At 41.9% G+C, this 22,898-nt stretch overlaps 1 pseudogene across 1 annotated transcript in view; it reads right to left on the reverse strand.

Annotated features, from left to right (window-relative positions):
- LOC306747437 (ZP domain-containing protein-like) overlaps window positions 1-22,467 on the reverse strand; it is a 50,493-nt pseudogene extending 28,026 nt beyond the window's left edge. The window contains exons 1-3 of the transcript in view: window positions 22,431-22,467; window positions 21,697-21,881; window positions 21,194-21,595 (exon numbers count right to left, since the gene is read on the reverse strand). The product of the transcript in view is annotated as a ZP domain-containing protein-like (transcript). The remainder of the gene's footprint in view (window positions 1-21,193; window positions 21,596-21,696; window positions 21,882-22,430) is intronic.
- Between the last annotated feature and the right edge of the window lie 431 nt (window positions 22,468-22,898).

The raw sequence follows: 22,898 nt of genomic DNA on the forward strand, positions 1-22,898 counted from the left end.
TTAACTTTGTTCAAAGCTTTTTGTAATAAAGAAGACAAAAACCCAAAATATTTGCTCATTTTTATTGATCCATGAGAGGAGACATGTCGTGTTCATTTCCAGGTTCATACTTGTATTTTGTGTTTGTCCTAGAACACGTTTACACAGTTTTAAAAAAATCAGAGTGGCTTCGTTGGCATGAAAGCTCAATAAAATGAACTACTACATTCTGTCTGTTTAAATCTGTATTCATCCTCTGAAACCTGCGTTTGTGCAAGTTTAAACTGTCGCTCAGCAAAAGCTTGGGTCCATGTTTACTTCCTGTCAGCTGATGTTATTCACCTGTTATTCAAGTTTAAAACTGTGAAATGGTCGATGTAATTATTGTTTAGTTGTGATCCTGACGGCTCGTTTAAAGGCACAGTTACTGAATACTTGTGCATGATTGAGCATCCCAATATTTACAGTATTTAAAAAAGATATATGAAAATCTCCCTCTTTATAACAGGGGACCTTGAAGCAAGAGTATCATAATTGACTTAAGTCTAGTCGTAAAAAACCTTTTGACATGTAATGTCAATCCCCCATCGAGTGGTACAACCTTTCAGTGTTGATTATTATAAAACTGCTTTCTGGTTACCTCTTTGCATCAGAACAGATTTGTCCTCACTAAAGTAAATGTCCTCTTAAAGGTGTAGACATTTATAAAGACACCCCAAAACTCGATATAGAATGGCAAACCCAATCAAAAAACCTACACGTAGTCAAATGTGATTAACTCAGAGCATCAAAAAATATGTCGCGTGAAAAGTAGACCGCTATATCTGCGTTTTAAACGCTCCCAGGGTGAAGATGGCAACAGCAGCTCTCATGTGAGGAGCAACCGGAGTTCTCCTCGCACCGGAGCAGCTCTCTGAACCCGGAGCAGCTCTCTGAACCCGGAGCAGCTCTCTGAACCCGGAGCAGCTCTCCTGCTCCAGGTGAAACAAGCCAAAGTGCTCGTGTCTTCTACCAACAATGAGCTGCTGGCTTCACATATTACAAAAGTACAAAGTACACGGATATAAAACAAAGTCATTAATAAATACATGGACAAATGCCTGTACTTTCGGGTAAATGGTTGCGGTACGCCGTTAACAGGTTACGCTTGCGCATGCGCGATTTGACGCGACGCCGTGAGCTCCGTGAGCGCCGTGAGAATTTTTTGCACAGATAGAACTTACACAAAACATTGTCTAATGGGGCAATCTGATTTACTTGAAAGTGATTGCAATTGTCTTTATTCTGTTATTTATAAAAGCACAGATGAGTCACACAATTATGTTATTTACAGAAAAAGTTTGAGAACCACAGCTTTAAGTGTTTGTGTCGGAGTCGCCGCCTATTTTGCACGATTACATTACTTATAGGCAACTAGTAATCATGTCTTCCGCTCCATGAAACGCATGTTAATGCTCAGTAGTACACATATGGTACTTTAAATGGGCATATATGCAGCTGAAACGGGTAGCCTAGTGCATCCCACATTTTTCAACATAGCATTTTAGGGGGGAGGTGGGTTAGTTCACTATAGGCCCCTGAGAGGCTTAAGAGTTTGTCCTGAATGGAAAAAAAAAACATTCCCCTTACATTACTTTTATACTTTTAAGTAGTTTTTTCAACCAGTACTTTTACACAAGTAAAAAGCTTGAGTTGATACTTCAACTTTTACAGAAGTATTTGTAAACCCTAGTATCTATACTTCTACTTGAGTAATGAATGTGAATACTTTTGACACCTCTGGGTGTCGGGACTCCCTGCTTCACACATCAGGACATTGCAGCTGATGTACACCTGAATGCAACGCTGTCATTACTTCAGCAGACGGACTCTTACAGTGGAGAGCAGCTGGGGTCAGATCCAGTATGGAACCGACCGTCAGTGATGTTCTAGTCCTCAAGTCCATCCGTGTCAAGTGGTACAAGCTCTTTTTTTAAACTGGTCCATGCTGAGTTTATAGAGGTACAATTGCTCTGTCATGATCATTAGACATCAGATTCACAATGTGAAGCCACAGGTTGAAACAAACAATCAAATTCATAATAACCACATTCAAAAAAGTATTTGAAATTGAAGAATTACAATTGAAAAGGTATGAAAGGAGTTGCTTCACATTGTGTGTTTGATGCTTGATGATTCATTGCGCCTCTAATAAAGTTGCAGGAAGTCAACCTCTTTTTCACATTCCTTTGCACCTGTCCACTTCATCAAGTTGATTATCACTTAGTAAAACTAGCCAGATGAATATTCATTGAGAGATTTCCCAGAGACATCAACAGTCTCCTGCTCAAGTCTTTACCTGATCATGCAAGCCGATGAACTTGAAGGCCTCCATGCAGAACCTGAACTGTCTCTGGTGGGAGGGGGAATGTGTCTCAACGGTCGGATCCACTATACATCTAGTCAGAGCAAAGCCAGACAAAAAGATGAGACATATTGTATTGCCTCTAATACTCTATGCCTTTCAATGGATGCCGTTAGAGAGGCAGAGGTATTGTTCTATTGTAGGTATTTACATGAGGAGGAAAGGTACTATAGAGGTTATGCAAAAGATGAAGTCAGTTCGGCATCGACTTCTCCATCCTGACAAGAGTAGTTTATAATGTATAGTTATGCGCGTAACACCCTCGTGCACATTTTTAAAAAATATGCAACTTTTTTTTTTTTTTTTTTTTTTGTGGGTTTAAAAAATAGGTGGAGTCATTTGAAAAGTGGGTGTAACTAGAGGTGTGTCATAACATTGGGGTGTGTTTGAATATTTGTATATATATAGGTTTTGTGACCCACGTTATTTCATTCACTTCTGGACCTTCTGGACCTTCTAACTGCTACTACTACTGTTGCTGCTACCGTTTTAGCCGTTGTTGCTACTGCTACTGCAACTATTGCTACCGCTATTACTTTAGTTTTTGCTACAGCTGCTGCTGCTGCTGCTGCTGCTGCTACTGCTATAGCTGTTTGTATGTGTTCGAATTCCTTTGGCTTGATATCAGGATGTCGTCTCCCGGTTATCTGGAAAAGACTCCATCAGGCAGTGCTATAGGTATGTCTGCAGGCCGTAGACCTGACATTATAGGTGTGGAAGCGCCCAGGGCGAAGAGACGCCGGACGGGTCTTACCTCTGGGGGAGCATGTGTCTTAGAGTTAGAGTTAGTGGGATTAAAGGGGTATGTTTACAGTGTTGCGTATGAGGATGGCATGGTGACCCTTGAATCTAGTATCACAGAGTGCTACAATGGTGTGGAAGAGTATGATTTTAGTGTGGGTGGTCAAATGTGTGTGAACGATTGGCATCGGTTTCGTTCAGTGGTGTGTGTGGATCTTGAGCAGACAGAGTTTCGTGAGCCGCTCTATACGGCTTTATGGTACAGTGCTTCAGGCCCTCAAATACACCATGTTACAGCAGATCGTAATAACAAGTTAGCTGATGGGCTAATAGCTCTGTATGATTGTGAAGACCGCGATGTGTTGTTTGCACATAGAGGATGTGTCGATTTGCGACAGGACCCGTACCACATTACATATGCAGAGTATGCCAAGTGGTTTTCCATGACTTTCATCATGCAATGGTGTGATTGGCAGGATCTGAAAACAATGTTTAGCCACATTGACGATGCAATCAAGAAAGACAGCGTCAACAGGACGTATGGCAATATTAGAAGGCGTCTTGTATTCAGCCATACACCGACTGGTGTCCAGTGGTGTATATTCTACAATGTGCAGACAGAAAAGTCTCCAAAAAGCCAAGATGACAGGTGGGTTATATTGTTATATATATATATATATATATATATATATATATATATATATATATATATATATATATATATATATATATATATATATATACACACACACATGTTGATAAGGTTGTTTCACTATACAGAACACTAATTTGATTTTTTAAAATTCAGATGATGATGAAAGCACAATGATGGTCACCACCACCCCTTCATCACCGGCTCAGGAGGGTGATGGTGCACAGCCATCACAGCAGAGTTGTCCCTCATCTCCGCCCCCATCTCAGCAGAGCTCCCCTTCATCACCAGCTCAGGAGTGTGGTACTGCACCGCCATCTCAGCAGAGCTGCCCCTCATCACCGGCTCAGGAGTGTGTGACTGCACCTCCATCTCCTGCCTCATCTCATCAGAGCACAGCCTCGGCTGTATCCAATCAGTGGATGAGCCCTCCAGGGTTTCCGCAGAGTGATACTGAGGCATCCAGTGACGAGGGCCTTCAAGGACCTGCAGCCAATGGTGCCAACTATACAACACCAGTCTTTTCTAAATCATTCCGAATGGGTGTTCATATCAGCGTGCTACATTTCCTGAACAAGGTCATGGAGAGTTACCGTGAAGAGGTCTGCAACGGGTGTCTGACTGCTCATGGCAGTCAGAGTCAGTATCCATGTTTGCAGCCTATTGAGGATGGCTTCTACAGGCATCACTATAAAGAACTGCGGCAACGTGTGTGGAACGCTGTTTCATGCCTGCCATCCGTCTCTATCTGGGGTATAACGGGGTCCATGCCAGCTATGATCGCATCCGAGGAGCAGCGGAAATGTTCATGCATGAGCTGAAGTGTGGTGATGCTTCTGACATCTCAGATCTCTACTATGGCATGATCAACGATGAACCTGATGAGGATAAAATCGACAGACTGAAATTGGTCGAAAAACGCTGGGTGGAATGTGTATTACCGCGACAGTGAGATGTGTTGATGTGTTTTGTACAACAGTAAGAAACTAAATAAAAGATGTTGTAACAGTAAACCGTTGTGATCATTCATACGCTAGAGCCGTCATGGATAGTACCCTGCACGAGATTTATTACGATCCTGCACATCCTGGCGGTTTAAGCAGTGTGTCAAAGCTTCGTAATGCAGTGGGGGAGTGCACCGGTAATACCCCATCACAAGCTCAAGTCAAAAAATTCTTAATAGAGCAGGATGTTTACACTCTTCATGTCAACGCACCCATCCATTTCCCCAGGAATAGGGTATGGGTCAGCGGAATTGACAAACAGTATCAGGCCGACTTAGTAGATATGAGCGAAAATGCTGAGGAAAACAATAATGTGAGGTTTTTGTTAACCTGTGTCGACGTATTTTCAAAATATGCCTGGATACGATGTCTTTCTAACAAAACGGGTGTATCTGTTACGAATGCTTTTAAAGACATTTTGAGCGACGGTCGGGTGCCTGTGAAACTCCAGACAGATGAGGGTACAGAGTTTTACAACAAGAAATTCCAGCAGCTTATGGGTCATTATAAAATTAAGCATTTTTCAACAACAAATGAGACAAAGGCCAGCGTGGTGGAGCGTTTTAACAGAACAATCAAGACGCGTATGTGGAGATATTTAACTTCGGTTAATTCACGCCGATATGTGGATGTGCTTCAAGATCTTGTCAAAGCCTATAATGGTTCGCATCATAGGTCCATAAAGATGGCCCCCTCAGCAGTCAATAAAGACACAGAGCAATTTGTCAATCAGCTGTACAAGATGAAACCCCAGAAGACTGTGACCTTCAAATTTAACAGGGGTGATGATGTAAGAATATCAAAACTCAGAGGAGTTTTTAGGAAAGGCTACAAACAAACATTCAGCGATGAGCATTTTACCATAACAACACGCATCGCCAGAGATCCTCCAGTTTACAAACTAACTGATGTTGCAGGGGAAACGCTGAAAGGAACGTTTTACGAGCATGAGTTACAAAAAGTGATTATAGGTAAAAACAAAGTATTCAAAATAGAAAGGATTTTGAGTAGAAAAAGGCATCGAGGTAAAATTCAAGTCCTAGTTAAATGGCTGGGTTGGCCTGATATATTTAACTCTTGGCTTCCAGAAAAAGACATTGTGGATGCATGATAAAACCTGCCGGCATAAGGGATGATCATTCACACTGCCGGAGACATTTGGGGGGGGTCAGTACTATGGACAAGAACGGATTTTATGTGATGCTGCCTAGTAACTCATCACTGGGGGTATTTCCAAATAACAGGATTGAATGCTACAGAACCAAACTAGCCAAGGCTATCGTTTTGAACGAACCATTTTGCTAAAAAAGACTATTGGAGGATGAGACACCACACTCCATACAGTCGGGATGACAACCGTTATATGACATACTATATGAACCAGGCTGGAGGGGATATGCCTGGTTATATTGGTGGCAGTACCCAATATGGCAACGGCTTGGGAGGCATGTTTCGCAGTTTGTTTAGATTTGCTGTGCCTCTATTGAGAAGAGGTTTTTGTGTGGCTAAGCCGCATTTAAAGACAGCAGCCACTGGTATCATGGGAGATGTTGTCTCTAATATAACTAAAAGCGCATTATCAGGCAAACAGGAGGGTAACGGTATGCTGGTGCGCACAATCAGGGCATTGAAAAAAAAACCCTCGGGTAGCCAAACTAGGAAAAAAAGTAAAAGCAGTGGTAAAAACACCCGTGTTGTCAAAAAGAAGACTGGAGCAGGACGTGGAAGACCTCAGAGAAAACGCTCCCGGATATCACTAAAAGACATTTTTTAAACAAAACAAAACAAAAAATATTTAAAAAAATAATAATAATAAAAAAAAAATTAAAAAAATGTCGCTCATTCATAATCAATCTGAAGAGTGTGTAAAGACCGAGTTAGATTTATTACATTACCATATACGCAAACATCCATTGAGAAAGCGACATTTCTCGAAATCCCACCCGTCTCTGCGATAACAGACTCTGGACCGCCGGAGTTTTACATCTCAGCTAGCGGAGAGGATTACCTCGATCTGAACGACGCATGCCTGTCTATGCGTGTCAGGATAACGAATGCAGATGGAACCAATTTGGCGGCAGATGCCGATGTAGGCTTCATAAATTATCCGGGGTGTACACTCTTTTCGCAGGTAGATATTATGCTGGGAGATAGATTAATATCACAATCCTCAAACACCTATCCCTACCGGGGAATAATTGAATGTTTGCTGAACTACGGAAAAGACACTCTGGATACACAATTCAGCACCGGCCTGTTTAGTAAAGATACCTGCGCACATATGGATGATAAATCTATAAAGGGAGCCAACAAGGGCTTAGAGACGAGAGGAGGCTACACTGGAGAAAGTAGCACAGTGAAGTTAATTGCCCCGATACATGCTGATTTGTTTTTTCAAGAGAAATTAATACTTAACGGCGTCGATATTTCTCTAAAGTTCATACGATCAAAGGATGATTTTGTCCTGATGACCGATGCTGATGCACAATACAGGGTTAGGATAGTATCAGCTAGCGTATTTGTGAAAAAAGTAACGGTTGCACCGACAGTCAGGTTGGCTCACAGCCTTACAGCATACAAATGCCAAGTATTCCATAGATAGAGTCGCTTTGAAAATGTTCTCCATACCAGCTGGGACAAGAGTATGCAGCCAAGAAAACATTTACACGGGCCAGATTCCAAAATTTCTTGTTTTAGGCTTTGTTGACAACGAAAGATACAATGTTAGCTATAAAAGAAACCCTTTTAATTTCGGCCACTATGACATTGAGTTTTTGAGTATTTACGCCGACGGTCAATCGTACCCCTCGAAGCCATTCCAGCCCATCTTTCAGCGTAAACAGTACAACCGCGAATATTATCATATGATCGAATCGACAGGCCGACATTTAAAAGACAGGCCGTTGGCTGCAACCAGGGAGGATTTTGGCAGTGGTTACTCTCTATTCTGTTTTAATTTGGAAGCAGACAGCGGGTGTTCGGAGAATGTATCGTTAATTACAACGGGTAATGTGCGCCTGGAGGTCCGATTTAGAACAGCTCTACCACGGACAATAAATATTGTGTGTTATTCTGTTTTTGACTCAATTATCGAGATATCTAATCAAAGATTAGATATAATCAAAGACTAGATATATGGATAACTAGTAAAAACACCATGAACACCATAGAGTTGACGAGTGTGATGAGAAAACGGAATAATAAAGATGTGGACTTTAGGGGGGTACTGGCGTGTGATCAACTCCCCAATTACAAGTTGTCCAAGTATCCATCAATGCTGGTGGTAAACACTCATCCCTCGGATCGACCTGGAGAACATTGGCAAAAACAGCACAAAACAGCAACATGGCAACATTTCTTTGACAGTTTTGGCAATCCTCCAGATTGTGACATGTTTCCCATTGAAATTGATAATTTCCTCAACAACAATTGCTACAATATATCGTATTCTATGAAACAGGTTCAGAATATTAGTTCTACAACATGTGGCCAACACTGTGTGTTTTTTCTGTGTCATATACAAAAAGGCATGTCTTATGACAGTGTGATGCGTATGTACGGTAACAATCTAGTTAAGAATGATGCAAGGGTCTGTCGATTTGTTAGCCTGATACAACCTTCTGTGTGTTGCGGGGACATTTTTACATGTGTACAATGTGCCAATGTAATCTAAATATGTTATGTGTCATGAATAAAAAAACATGGAAGCCAATTTGATCAAAGAGAGTTTTCATTTTATTATCATCAATGTTACACACACACACACACACACACTAGTACTATTAAAAATAGAGTAAATAGAAAAAATAAAATGATGACATGTAATACATTCATGTTGTCATATAAAAAGGATAAAATACAATTCATAGAGAGGTAAAACAATACATGTAGAAAAAGGGGTTATAATACATTTGTATATAAAACAAAAACCGTTGATGAGTAACCTTTTTAAAAGTCCAACCATGCAGCCGCGGTAGACTTAGATCGTTTATACTTTTTGTTTGTAGGGGTGCTGTGTAGAACAGTGTCCCTGTCACTATCATAAGAGCCCTCCTCATCAACACCTCTCTTATTTTCAGCAATAGTCTGTCGGACCTGGGTGTTGGGTATGGCAGATAGCGGTACATTTACATTAGCTAATGTTTTTAAAAAACCTTCCAACCAGTAGGTCTAGATTTGTCTGAAATGTTATGAGACGCCGTGACACTTTTCAACAAGTCATACAAGTGAGCACCTTTGAACACCTGCCTGTTAATGATAATCTCCCCTCTGTCTGACCAAAATGAATTCGGCATGTTTCTTGTTATTTTTTGGCAACTTTTTTACAGCATTATGTAAAAGTGTATTCTTTTTTTTTACTCCTCCAACATCATCATCATCATCATCATCATCATCATCATCATCATTTATAACACCGAGACTTGATATATCATGGCTTTCGTTGGTTGGTAGTGAGAGTGTCAATAGTGTTTTCTCACGCTCCCCCTGTCGAACCACTGACAAGTACCTTTGTAAAATACTTGCATATTTTTTAGCCTTTTCATACATGTCTGTATCAGGCTGTTGCAATACAGCGGTCATAGCTCTATCAAGCTCATTTTGCACAGCCAATCGTATAGAGCCGGGCTGCTGCTGCTGTGCTGTCTGCTGTTGCTGCTGCTGCTGCTGTTTTACTGATTCAAGCTGATGTTGAGGGACCAGAAACATTTTTTGCGTATGTTCCATTTCACCTTCACCTGGTGATGAGACTGAGTATAAAACGAATTGAGACCCCCAGTAGCGAGAGTAAAAAAAACCCTGTCTGATTGAGCGTCTTCTTTTTCTTTGTTAGTTTGATTTTCTTATCCACAACTATTCTGATAAGCCTCTTCTTCTTCTTTAAGACGGTGTACTGGTTGTCGGTCAAAGGAATATTACCTCTCAACACATTGAGGGCAATCTCACACAGGGCATTAATAAAGTCTGGGGATGTGTTACTTACAATGACCTTGCGCACTCTGGGTGAAGATTTATATATTGTCTCCAAGAGAGCCAAATTCCTACGCATACGCAACAACATTATCTCTTTTGCTTTTTGGGTATATACACAACCTGGTTCTCAGACAACATATCTGTTCTGAGTCTTAAATGTTCAGGGGTCAAGGCTTTATAGTCTATGAGGAGGTACCCATAGGCTGTATGTGTAGCGTCGTTAAAAGCCTCTAAAAAATATTTTGTATTACCCGGAAACATTTGTCTGGCTATTAGTGTGATTTGATATTTATCACGAGGATTCTTAAACAGAATAAGATAGTTCGTATTTAGGCTAATAGTACGACTAGCCTTACCTTGAATAAATAGATTTTGCACTAAATATATACAAGAGAGATTTCTATGGTGCACATACTTGGTAAAAACATTCTGAACCTCAATATTGTTACTAGCGTCGTTCATTAAGTCGTCTGTGATGAGCAGATTATTTTTGGTCGGCGGTAGCAACACATCATCGCATAGAGACTCGGGGACATTTACAAAGTTAATGTCTCTTATTTTCAGGAGTTGATCATATAACGGCTGCCAACAAGAGTATATGTAAACAACGTTATCAAAGATGTGTGAAATAACCCTCTCGGCATTTGCAATAATATCCTTGACAAAATACGTTTTTCCGCAGTTCGAGGGACCACTAACAACCAAACTGAAGGGATGCTGCAGTCTCGCATCAAAACCGGGTTCAGTGTTAGTATCCATAAGGACGGGTGGTGTAATCAGTCAGCAGTCTCCGTTTGTTATACACCACTCTAACCTTCTTTAATACTGTTTCATTCGTAAGGTGAAAATGCTTTTTATCACGTTTGATAGTGTCACAATCGTCACTAGACGGTAGTGCTTTTATTTTGTTGTCTTGTCACTTCCTGTTTTACTTTGAAATCATCCTCCTGTGTCATGACTGCTGTCTTTACTTCCTCATATGTGATTACCTCTCCCTGCCCTGATGTGTTTCACCTGTGTCTCGTTAACTCCCCTCCCAGTGTGTGTATATATACTCTGTGCTTCACTTGTCTCGTTGCCAGTTCGTTTTTCTTCACCTGTGAGTCAACTTACCAGCGTTTTTCCTGCCTGATATCCTGTTCTGATTCCGACGTCCCTTCGTTTCCGAGTAAGCCCGATCCCTGCCTGTACCTCTGCCGAGTTTGACTGCCTTCCTGTGAATGACCCTGGACTGTTTACGTTGGCGATTCTACTCTCCCCTGAGTGAGACAGCTGCTCTCACCACAGCGGGTCAGAGCCTTGCCGACCGGCCTCAGTCCCTCCCCAGTTACATCGGGAGAACCTTCGGCGGTCCTTCTCCAGAGACTCTATCCTGTTGCAATATTACCTTCAACAATAAAGGAGTTCTTGTGAACTTTACTCTCTGCCTCGGGTCGTGCATTTGGGTTCTTTCATTAGTGCTCCGGCATGACAGTGTCACATCTCGTCACTAGTGGGGGCGTGTCGGTGTTTTGATTGGCGACAAAAGCATGTACTAGCCCTGCCAGTGACTCTGGAGTGACAACAGCTGCGTTTCTAGCGTTGAGTGTGACGCCTTTGCATTTGACAATTGTTTTGCATGGCCACATCATCTGAGACAAAGCAGAATTGACGCACATCATAGTGATCGCTAAACATCAGCTGCATAAATCTCTCCGGTTCAGTGATCAGTTCACAGAAGGCCAAATCACTTCTCATGCTAAAACGACCCCACAAGGAATTTAGCAGAAGCTTGTTACAGCTGCGCATGGCTTTGTTGACACGTATTTTAGCAGGATCCAGTTGAATACCTTCCTTTTCAAAGTAGTCACTGACGTATTTCTCTTGCTCCAAGGGTGTTTTAATGTTCCCGGGGTAGCCGCTAGCCTCTTGCTTGCATTTAAGAAATGTTTTGACATAATCCTTAAACAATTCGCTGCCAAACTGTTCCTCTCCAAAGTTGAGTGCATGTTTGATTTCAATGTTCTCTGTGTGTGCTACATATTCAAGCCATTCCATGGATACATCAGAATAGGCTTTATTTTGTTGTGTGTATTCCCCGTCATACGTCAGTGCCACTGTATTTGCGGGTAGGAACAAGGTCTTGAAGACCCCCATGCAGCTGGACGCCACGGTGGTGAAGGTAAAGAGGTCCAGCTGCGTGCACTCCATAAAAGTAGCCCGATAAGTGGTGCATGCCCTGCGTAATATTTCAACATCCATGAGGCAATACTTTCCGAGCTCATATTCAAGGTTGAATGTGTCGTCACGCACTGTCACATACCAAGTCATGAACTTTGTTTTGTCACTGTCGGACATCTCATCATACCCATAGTATGATGGATCAGGGTATTTACCAATATAATCTTCATGGTCCCTGGTGTTAAACTTGTGGGGGAAATACCCCTTGGTCAAATCGTCAAAACCTAAGGCCTCAGATGTTTTTGACAGACGCATGGGCAGGAAGCTGAACGAGTCAATCCATCTCTGCTGGTAATGAGCATCGCTCATTAGTATGAACCTGCTACCCCTCATGACCACTATAGGGGTAAAACCTTGTTTGACAAAATACTCCAAAAGGATGTAATTGTCAAAACCAGAGGCGTTGTGTGCTATGAATGTGTACCCCCTGTATTTTGGTTGACAGTATCGCTTTACAAAGGTATCAACGCAGTTTAATTTTGGAGAAACCAAACCGGTTACCGTCAATGTCCATGGCACATACATAATTTGCTTTGTGTTTACCCTCGTGATAACGAGTCTCGAAATCAAACAGTATGTATTTTGTTTGTGCCTCTTGCAGTTTGATGGGCTGAATGAAACACTGGTGCTCTTTAGCGTTTCCCCCCAGCGGCTCGCTACAGTGTGAACATGTGGGTGGCGGGCATATGTGGTTGCGTTTGGCCACCGTGTAGGTGCTACCACAGGCCTCGCAGTATTTCATGACTTCACAGGGAATTATGTTATCGGCCTTTGTTGGACGCAGATGCTGATCAAAACAGATGCGCTTACATTTGGGGCATTTCCGTGTGTCGAGCCTCTGATTGAGGCATTTGTTTGTATAACACACCCTGCATAGCAGCGGACATGCGTGAATCATGCGTGTCCCGTAGGCTTTATAGCTGTAATCGCACATGTATGCAGCACCGAAAAAACCCTTCTTGTTTAAAATCAAGTAATAATGATCTTTGTGCATATACATCCACACTGTCTGTGCATTTGGTTCATCGTGTGTTTTGAAAACATCCCGTATTTTACATCCGTTGTTGTGATAGAATATTATGATCTTCACACCCAATAGCCTTTCAAATTTACAGACTTTGGTGAAGGAAACACGATGCATGGGGTCAAACCCTGCCTCTCTATGTATGCGTGTTGCCTCCACATGTGTAGCCTGCTCTGACATATTTGGCACCTTAAATTGCGCTAGACATGCAGAGAAACAAAGTTTGTCTTCTCGAATGGTATAGTTGTAAAGGAAGCGTATCTTCTTCGATATTATCTCATCGTAGCCAATGCTGCCTAATTTTTGCGACTAACCCCTACACCCCCTGAATTATTTTGAGTGACAGTTACCACAAGTTCCAGCTCTGCGTCTGCTATACAATTGCTATTGCTCTGCAGAACCATGGCTAGTTGTTCCATAAACATTTCTGCATTGTATGCATCGTCTGCTTGTAAAACAGCTTGCACATCACCGGTCAGAGAGGGGCCGTGCAGCACTACATTCAAAATGCTGCCTGGAGGAGCATCCCTTACTGCCTGATTGATCAGCCCCATCACGTTGTCTCTGACCATGTATGGAATGTCCTCGACGTCGTTACAACCGATGGTACCGAAATTCACCTTCTCTTTTAATACCACTGCATTAAATCTCGGGATAGTCCGTGTGTGTACACCCTCCCCTGGGGCCCCACCTGCAAAACCCCCGCCTACTTGATGTGTCCCTCTCATTACATCTGTGTGCTTCATTAATGTACCACCAGCAGCAACAGGCATATCATTAGTAGTAGTAGTAGTAGAGGTAGCATTAGCATTACCCACTGCTAACACAGGGATCGGTAGGTGGACATCATCATCACTGATCATTATTGTACCAGCTGCAGCAGCATCAGCATCAAAAGTACCAGCAACATGAGCAACCGGAGCATCATCATCATCATCATCGTCACTGACCACTATCACCTCTGTGATCAAATGTTCTTTTACAATGGTCACAACATTTACCAACGGCACAGGTGTAGGTACCACTATGTCTGCATAAGTATGTGTATCAACAAGTGAATCAATCACCACGTCGGGTACATATGATCCATCAGAAGCGATATTAGTCGTAACATCTTCAGCAACAGGTGTCACAGGGGTTATGAATAATTCAGATGTTGATGCGATACTGTGCAAACGACTATTCAAGGCCAGTGCTAATAACACTTGCTTTGCAGATACTTGTAACAGTGCTGTGTACCTCTGTTCAATAGCCTCAATAGCTTTATCATCAAGCAGGTGATCATGCTCACTATCGCTGCCATCATGTTCTCTATTTTGTCTTAAAACTTTGGCGGGAGGAGCCATAGTAGTGCCCAGTTAATAAAACGTTTTTTATAAAAAAAAATTAAATAAAATAAAAGCTGCTCTAAGAAACCCTCCCCACATCCTTTAGCATAATACCCCACCCCTTTTTATACGGGAATCAACCTCAGGAGTCTGGCCAGTAGCACTTCGTTGATCACACTCTGGTCACTCCTCTGCTTATTTATGTAGGCGTCAATGACTGTTAGTGTTTTTTGCGTCGCTGCAGATGTCTTGCAGAGGTCTATGACTAACTCTTTTAAAATCTTATTGTCGCTTCGCGTCTCATTGCTTTCCTTTATCAAATGCTCATACTGAGCCGTTGTCACACTGTGTGACAACAGGATGTGGTTGGTAGGTCACCCAGCAGTGAAAAGAGCTCCTCTGGGAGCTCATCCGGCCATGATTCAGGGTTATCTATATGCTGAGCGCTTGGAGCTGTAGCGTGATCATAAACACACTCATCCGTAACATTTGACACATGTATATCAGTTTCCCCCATACAAGGCTCCAATACCTGCCATTGGTCTATAGGGGTGCTGTTGTACTGAATCACTTTCTGTCCCCTGCCACCTGGTGCTGCTTCTTGTGGCCTGAGGGTTGTGTCCTCTTGTGTAGTAGACCCCCTAAAAACATAAAGAGTATTTCAAATTAAAAATAATAAAACACTCATAATGATGATGATAAAACACACTCTTAGTTCGCTTCATACCTGTTGACTGCTCTCTTGGCCTGCTCAGCGGTGGTTTCTGGCCTCACTTATGTTTGTTGCATCGCTGTCATCGCTGTCATCGACTTCTTCTTCTGCAGGTGCTGGCCGGGTAAAGTGTTTCACGCATCTGAGGACACCATAATATAATATACATATATATATATATATATCTTGACAATAAAAAATAAATAAAAAAATGAAAAGTTCTATTAATTCATACCTGGTTGTGATCCTCTTTGAGGGGTATTCTGGAACAGTGTCCTGGCTACTGGCACGGTCTTCAAATAGTGGGTATATCAGACTAGCAGGTGATTGTGGTGTTGGTGTTTGCAAACATTCGTTCTCTAACATAATACTGGCCTGGTGCATTTCACTATGACCCTCATCGTACGCATAATCAACAACACCTTGTACAGTTTGTGGATATACACTTATTTCTGTGAACACATCATTAACATAACCTATGATCGGTTCTAGGGCTCTGTTTATAGTCGCTGTGCGCTGTGAAAACTGAAGCTCATTAGCGGTCTGTGAAGGACATAGCTCGGGAGAAGGAGGAGGAGGAGGTGAAGGGGGGCTCTTATTTCCTGTCCCCCGTCTCTTTGGCTGAGAGGATAGACGCTTATTCTTTACAGGCCTGCAATAGAGAGATTGCATGTTCAAACAAAAAATATATATATATGAATAATAATTAATAAAACGAAATCTTTAGTATGTGGCAAACGTTTTGTTTCTCTGCTTTGAATCACAGGCCTTGACTGGTGGGCAGTGGGGGTTCGTAGTCCCCTGAGGCGCCGCTCGAGTTACATCCCCCGATACCTTGCTATGATGAGATAACATGTTAAAATAAAAAAAAACAATAATATCTAATATTTTAATGAACTATACTATTTAGTATGATACATACTTGTTGTTTTTTCGCTTTGATTTACACAGCTTGAGAGTAACAGGCGGAGACGGATCAGAATTAGAAGCGGGGGGGGGGCTCTTTGTCTCCACTGCGTGTTGAGACTCCTGAGGTGGGGGTCGGTCCATCGCCTTAATCGTCTTTCTATGAAGGCCCATATTACACATCAATGATGATATATAAAACACTATAAAAGACATACGCTTTAGTATGACACAAACCTTTTTATCAATGGTGTAACGGGTGCGCTCTTTGCTGCGCTCTTTGCTGCAGTACCGCCTGCAGGGAGCGTCTCCTTCAATCCTCTGAGAAACAAATGTTTTAAAATACATTTGATACTACACATAACTGTATTAAAAACGAAATCATCATCATCATCATACGTCACATACCGTTTTTTTTTTTTTTTAACGGCTTTAATGGCATTACTGGCTGCTCTTTTTCGAGGGGCCAGGACAGTTTTGCAGCCGACTCTTTTATGTGAGGCAGGTTCGGCCCTGACGAATGGTCTAAACTGCCTGAACGGCTCTGCAGTAGTCCAAAATTCGTTTCCTGAATCCGTATCTATTAAGTTAAATATATATATATATATATATATATATATATTGTAAGAAGTAAAAAGAAAAGAAAAACTTTGCATGCTTCAAGTCATTTTTAAAAAGTACACATGCGCTCTCTCCTCATGAACCCCCAGGCCTGGAGAGTCAGGCCTTTTGTCAAACTCTATATACTCCATATAGAGTTTTTAAATTATAAAAAACAGGGCTTCCTCCTCATCATCATCATCATGAATCTCACACTCTCCGAATTTAAAAACATTATTAACCGCATGCATTACTATGTTCGTTTTAAAATAATCATTACACAACTTTAAGATATATTGCCTGTATAAAACATATTAAAACATTTTACTCACCATCATGTATCGTTAGAGTGAGAGACATTGTTGATATATGAAGAAACAGGGCCTCCAACAAATACAAACAGATTTCTATGGTACTTGGTCAGCTTTATCGATCGGTCTGCCACAGAGAAAGAGGACTAGTAGCTGCGGTTCAGTTCAATATATGTTACTCTCAAGACACTCCCCGAACATTTTCACACAAAGGATTCCTGTCATGCAACTCATCAACAATGCCCACAGGGCATAGTCCACTCAAAAAATTACCGCAGGAAATGACAACCATGTTAATACATGAACAAAAAACCCTTTATTTCAACAACTGGTCACTGCTAGAAATCAAAGATGGATACCCAACCCAAAGGCCACACCCCTTTTTCATCCATTTCACAGGACATATTCGGAATATGCCGAAAAATCAAAAGCAGCCTTATAATGATAATAGAACACTATTCTAGGTCGTAAATACCCAAAAAAATGTAAGGATTTATTTTGTTGAAAAAACAGAAAATTTGCATATTTTAAAAAAAATGTGTACGAGCTTAAAATGATAATAGAACACTACTATAGGACATAAATACCCCAAAAAAATTCAGAAAAAAATAAAAAATAAATTTGCATATTTTTTTTAAATGCATGCGCACACATGCGCGTGCACGAGGGTGTTACGCGCATAAGTATACATTATATACTACTGACAAGGTCATATTACTGTAACACCCGGTTAATCGCTGGAGGGATTATATCTCCCGGCTGGCCTTGGAACGCCTCGGGATCCCCCAGAATGAGCTGGAAAGTGTTGCGGGTGAGAGGGAAGCCTGGGTCGGCCTGCTGGACCTGCTGCCACCGCGACCCGACCCCGGATAAGCGGCTGATAATGGATGGATGGATGGACCCGGTTAGTTGTGTGTGTGTGTGTGTGTGTGTGTGTGTGTGTGTGTGTGTGTGTGTGTGTGTGTGTGTGTGTCTCCTGATTGTGTCATTCCCTTCACCTGCCCTCAGCCACTCACATGGGTGTCCCCTGATTGTCATTCCCTTCACCTGTGTTTCCCCTCTCCTATATATACTCCCCCACCTTCCCTTGTCTCCTGTCGGATTATCTTTGTTCCTGTGTGTTCATGTGTTCCATGTTATGTGCCACCTTTTTCTAGTTTTGTTTTCAGTTTTGAAGTAACTTTGGATTTTTCCCTGCTCAAACCTGCCTCCGGTCTCTTACCTCTGACCTGCACCTGAGTCGTGACAATTAGTGATGGGACGATGATACCTCAAGGAGTGTATTGACACACTAAACAAACTGTGTCGGCACTGTATTGATACTGTGTTGGTCACCCAATAGTGACCCCTGCAGTAGTTATAAAATCATTGCAGGTAAAGAAAGTCCTTGTTTGTGTAAATGCTAAAACTGAGTTGGTATGTAAAATATAGCAAATTAGAGTAAAAATTCAGAGTTACAATTTTTTAACTTATGTGCACATTTGTCAACTTAACTGTTAAATCATATGAAATAAAAGACAAAAAAGTGATCAGTTCATGAATTTTTATTGAGAAACAAAAGTTTTTCGAGTGTCTTTGCTCCAAGGCGATTTCTCCTCTTACACACCAGCTCCCCAGCCTTGGAAAATACTCTTTCGCATGGTACAGACGATGATGGTGAGCAGAGAGTTTTAAGTGCAAGTTGATGAAGATGTGGGTATATGTTCTGGTTCCATTTCCAATATTGCAAAGGATCTTGGTTTCTGGGTGTGTTTGTTTCTGCCAGGTAGCGTTGGACTTCAATAATGGAGTCAGCTGTTGCGTTCCTCGTCTTCTGGGTCTCTGCAACCTCCATATCTAAAGTCTTCCAGAGATTGTGCCCTAAAAAAATAGTTAATCATTACTTCATTATCACATGATAAATCATATCACAAAGTGCCACAAAAATGTATTTTCATACCTGAACTGGGTTCTGACCCATGTGAAGAGCTAAGCTCTTCTTCTCTTGGGTCAGGCTCTTGGCTCCTCATTTCTTCTGCACATTCTGACTGCAGTCTCTTCACCGCTTCACTTGCCTTTTGCTGACTAACAAATCCATTCTTTTTAAATTTGGGATCTAACAGAGTTGCCAGAGTCATCACACTGAGAGATTCTATGCCGCAAATAGCGTCAGTTAGCCGCTTCCTCAGGTTTTCAGCCAGTTGCTGAGCAGCTGTTTGTGTCACTGTTGTGGCCTGACGTTGAAGCTCAATGTGGAGCATTCTCATCATGGGAATGACCTTCGACCCAGAGACCCTTTTTTCCTCAGACAGTTCTCTTGTAGCTTGGTCAAAAGGAACAAGAACCCTGAGCATCTCTTCAATGATCTGACATTCTTCTGGAGTCAGTGGAGTGATGTCAGGTTTTAATGAGGCCAGTGACACCCAGACTGCCTCCTTCTGCTCAGTCATTCTTTCAAACATTTGGTAGGTACTGTTCCATCGTGTTGGCACCTCGTTTATTAATTTATGGCCCGGTGTTCCCAGCTGTTGCTGTATTTGAGTGAGCTTCTCTTTAGCAGTCACGCTCGATCGAAAGTATGTCACAATGTGTCGTGTTTTGTTGCGTATTTCAGTTATTGTTGGGATTTGATCACATGATTTTCTCACAATTAAATTCAGGGAATGGGCTATACAAATGGTATGCCGTATTTGCAGCATTCGAGCACATGCAGTCATGTTTGCTGCTGCATCAGTGACAAGACACCTGACCTTTCCTGCTATGCCCCACTCCTCCATGAGGCTCCTTTTAACCGTGGCAATGTTTTCTGCAGTGTGTTTCTGAGGAAAATGCTGCACTGCCAACACTGATGAATGGAGTTCATGGCTTTCTTTGTCCACATAGTGGCCAGTAACAGCTAGATATGCCTCCATATTCATGGACGTCCACATATCAGCTGTTAAAGTAACAGCAACAGCACTCTGGAGGTCCTTTTTGGTTTTCTCCTTTTCCTCCTCATATCTCTGGCTCACCAAGTCCTTGATGGTATGAAAATAACCACACAAATACTGTTACACCAATAAAATATAGTTATATAGTTAGTACAAACATATAATTAAAATTCTTAAACATACCTTCCTGCTGGGTAGAGCATACGAGGGTACAATAAGCTTCAGGAGCTCCCTGAATCCCTCATTTTCAACAAAGCTGAGTGGCTGACAGTCTTTGATGATCATATTGACCACTGCCTCATCCACTGCTTGCTTGTTAGGAACTGCAAGCCAAAAGGAACTATTTTGTCAAAAGCTTAATAAAAGGACTGTAATTCTTACAAACAATATCAAATAGATATAAGATGACATGGTGGTGTAGTGGTTAGCACTGTTGCCTCACAGCAAGAGGGTTGGAGGTTTGATACCAGGCCTGGAGCCTGTTGTTTTGCATGCATGTTTTTTTTTAGCACAATTTTTAGAGAGAATTTTAACATACCTGGGGTACTCTCACGAGTATCTGCCAATTCTTCATTGCCATGCCGAGCTCTATAATGCCTCAGCATTGATGAAGTGCTCTTATTGATATAAGATAGCTCTGTGGAGCAGAGCCGACACTTCACCTACAATAACATAAAAAGTTAATTTATCTGAAAACAAGTCAAACCTCTTACCAGAACATTGCATTCACTTATTAAACAAAATAGACACCCTATCTCATGATTACGAGATCAGGATCTCATAATTACATGATGACATGAATAAAGCAACTGTAAGGCTCTTTAACTGACTATCATATGAATCACAGGTCATTCACTTGATAAATTGATAAAGTGATTGCAATGCGCCACCGTAAAAAATAGTATATAAAGGAGAAAAAGATTTACTTTGTTTGGCGTCACGAGATCAAAATTATTCCACACCGGGGAAAACTTCCTAGGACGATCCATGATCAAGCAAAACTCCATCCGACAAACCCACGACATGTTGATACAGTTTGTTTCCTGATAAACACACTTTGGCGCGGCACATCCAAACGACACAGTTCCTGTATCGGTCACGTGATTCTTTCTTAAAGCAATACACGCACCGATACGAGGTTTCCCTCTTGAGCTCTCGGCACAGTGCTGATGCACCAGTGTCGCTCGTCCCATCACTAGTGACAATTACATAAAAGACTCTAAACTAAAAGGAGATAATCATCTGCAGAGTAAAACACAAGACAGAGAGACACTTCATTTCCATCTATGACTCCACCGTCTACGAATTCATCATCTGTCATCCACACCTTACGGGGAAGTTAGTGACAAACCTCTCACAGGAAAGAAAACCACCACTCTTTACAAATACTGTCATGTCCTCTATTGCCACTAGGTGGTGTCCTCATGCCTACCCGTTCTCAATGATGGAGTAGGTTTGCTGGTAGTTTTTGTTGTCATATGGTGTAGCTCTGCAGGACTCCACAAACAGCACGGTGTTGTTGATGGAGGACGTGGCCTCTATCTGCATGTAGATCCGGTTCCCTAATTCATACACCAGCGGGTATGAATTTGGATCCACCATGGTTTGGTACTGGTTATTGGGATAGAACTCAAACTGGTAGGTGAACGTGCCGAAGCCCCGGGTCCCACACTGTGACCTTTTTCCTGTGTGCTGTGAAGCCCAGCGTCACGTTTCCATGTTTGTGGTACTTGCAGTAGAACTGCACCTCCAGCAGGTGTTTCCTGGTGATCACGTCGGTTGCGTTGTCAAACGTGGTGATTTCATTCTTGAACCTCAGGTTGTCATCGTCTTCCTGCAGAGGAAAAGGTTATGTAGTCAGTCCTCATACTGCCAGATAAAGGCAACGCCGATAACCGAGAGAAGAGCACAGCCGGTAACAAAACCCTGCGTTACCTCGATCTCAGTGCCACAACTGTTGAGGGGGATGACAGCGAAGATGTGAGTGCTGTTGGACTGCAGCCTGCAGGCGATGTTGGTGTCGTCGTTGAGCCGCAAATGGTCCTCATGGAGTCCAGAGAATGAAGCTTTCTCAACATGTACGGTCATTGTGGACTCGGTGCAGATCACATTGGAATTAACTAGAGGAAGAGATTGTTCAAAATACACATTAAACCAATGGTATGCCACTTATTTACAGGTGGCAGTTATGCCATCAAGAAATTCAGCAAACACTGGGAAGAAGAAGACTGTAAGCTAGTGAACCTTGATGTAAACAATTCAGGATTTTAAATATTTCAAACATATCCATCCATCCATTATCAGCCGCTTATCCGGGGTCTGGTCGCGGTGGCAGCAGGTTCAGCAGGCCGACCCAGGCTTCCCTCACACCCGCAACACTTTCCAGCTCATTCTGGGGGACCCCGAGACGTTCCAAGGCCAGCCGGGAGATATAATCCCTCCAGCGTGTCCTTGGTCTTCCCCGGGGTCTCCTACCAGTTGGACGTGCCTGAAAAACCTCTAATGGGAGGCATCCAGGAGGCATCCTGACTTTTATAGAAGTACATGTCTTGCAGACATATTTATTCAATATATTTGGCCCTTTAACTCCGTATTTAGCATTTAGTAATTGGTGAAAATATACACCATTACAGCCGTAGTTATAAAATAAAACATTAAAGTAGACTCACTTTGCTTCTTTCGGACTTCTACCAGAACACACCTCATCTCGGACTGATAGATGCCAGACCTGAGGAGCATTGATGAACACTGATTGAATTCCTGTTTCAGTTAGGCTGACATGACTGTTGCATTATTACTGCTGTTGTTGTCTCCTAGCTACGATCAAACTGATAAAAGTGAGTTTGTTAGGTAGGTAACTTTAACCAGCGTTAGCAGAGATAACAGTGCAAACTAAAAGGCTTGTGCAACAATGTCATATTTTGCACCTTTAAGATAAGACTTCATGTTGATGTTTGATCTCTTGTGTTCATGAATGAAATATATTTCATTTCAAGATTTGAGATTAAGTTTGAAAATCCTGAGTCTATCAGGTATTGGGTTTTCTAACTTTTAATACACATTTCCTTCTCAAATTTTTAATGACATGTGATTTATTTAAATTATTTATGTTCTTAATTGGTTGAATCATTCTTAAT

The sequence above is a fragment of the Taurulus bubalis genome (genome assembly GCF_910589615.1).
Source record: "Taurulus bubalis genome assembly, chromosome: 15".
NCBI lineage: Eukaryota > Metazoa > Chordata > Actinopteri > Perciformes > Cottidae > Taurulus > Taurulus bubalis.